At 40.2% G+C, this 1,433-nt stretch overlaps 1 protein-coding gene across 1 annotated transcript in view; it reads left to right on the top strand.

Moving 5' to 3' along the window:
- Positions 1–1,433, top strand: part of NKAIN3 (sodium/potassium transporting ATPase interacting 3) — a 658,614-nt gene that overhangs the window by 137,105 nt on the left and 520,076 nt on the right. The gene's annotated exons all lie outside the window — the stretch shown is intronic.

The following is a 1,433-nucleotide window of genomic DNA, read 5'->3' as shown; positions in this document are numbered from 1 at the left end:
AAAAAAAGAGATGCATTATTTGAAACAAATTGGTTATTCTAAAATTGAATTCAAAGTCAACCTTATACATTGTGTATGAACTATACTAGCTTTTTTACTTTCCAGCTGCTAGATTATAAGCATGTTATTTAAACTCAGAGATTTGAGTCTGTGACCAATGAAATGGGACCAATGTGACCAGGCCAATCCTCCTGACATAGAGTGATGATCAATCATATGAGATCTGTGACCACGAGGAAGCACAGTGGAAATGCTGTGTGTTAATTATTGACAAGCCCTCCAGGTTTTCCCTGTGAAACAGGGACCATCCCCCACCCAGAAGTGAGTAAATCTGAACCACAGGACATGACAGTCATTCAGGGCGGTGTGCTGTGGAAAGAGTTCAGATTTGGAAGTCAGACATAGTCCATTTAGACATTATTTAGGTGACGTAGTCTTCATGAGCCCACAAGTCACTTACTTGGTCATTCTGAACATCAGTTAGCTTTTCATTCATGAGAGCAAATGATCATGCTATATTTAAGCCTGTCAAGTGTCAATCCTGATACTTATCTACCTATTTACTTATGAAGTTGAAATTTCATAAGCAAAGTACATTTAGAACATACTCTGCTGTCTGGGCAGGCTACTTGGGATGAAAGTCAACCAGTTACAGAAGGAATCTTTAACAATGCTAAAATGCTTGAATCACATGCATTCTTAAAACGCTAATTGAATATAACTATATTTTATTTACATATGTAAATATCTATATTTTTCACAGCAAATTTCTAGGATTTGTGTTTGACAAAAATTTAGTCCATTTTTGTTTTGTAACAGTTTCAACCTCCCCTTTCCTTTATGTTGGGTTTGTTTCTGTTCACTCAGAGTTCTTAAAATATTTGGTGTTAGGCACTACATTAGGTGCTGGGAATACAACAAAGAACAGAAAAGACAAAATCCCTATCCTAATGGTGCTTATAGTCATCCACTAATGAAACTCACTCCAATAGAATGGAAAGTTCTGACCTGTGTTAAGAGCTCAGCGGGAATTCTGCACTTGGCTGTGAGAACTTTCCCACATCCCACCTTACATCTCCATCCACTCTTGTCCCTAGCTTGTCACACTTTAATGCCGCCTCCAGTCTTATAGTGTTTCCAGGTACTATAATCCCCACCACCGAAAACTAGATTCTCCCATGTGACCACATCCTTCCTAATCGATAGGTGCCCACCCCTGTCTGGGACCACCTGTATCTTGGCCCATCTGCCGTGCTGTCCATGACATTTTCTCATTTTCCCCATGGACTGCTCTAGCAAAGCTGTGATAACTGCCTCTTGGTCTCACTCCTCTGTTCAGACATCCAGCCTAGGGTCCACCTTGATGAACTTCTTAGGAGGGGGCCGAAATTTTCTGCACTGTCCTTTGGCATACTAATCCAGATTGGGTTACT

This window comes from Otolemur garnettii, unplaced genomic scaffold (assembly GCF_000181295.1).
Source record: "Otolemur garnettii isolate 467f Iridium unplaced genomic scaffold, OtoGar3 scaffold00255, whole genome shotgun sequence".
In the NCBI taxonomy this organism is placed as follows: Eukaryota; Metazoa; Chordata; class Mammalia; order Primates; family Galagidae; genus Otolemur; species Otolemur garnettii.
Note: the sequence above shows the minus strand (reverse complement) of the source record. Positions and strands in the feature narration are given on the sequence as shown.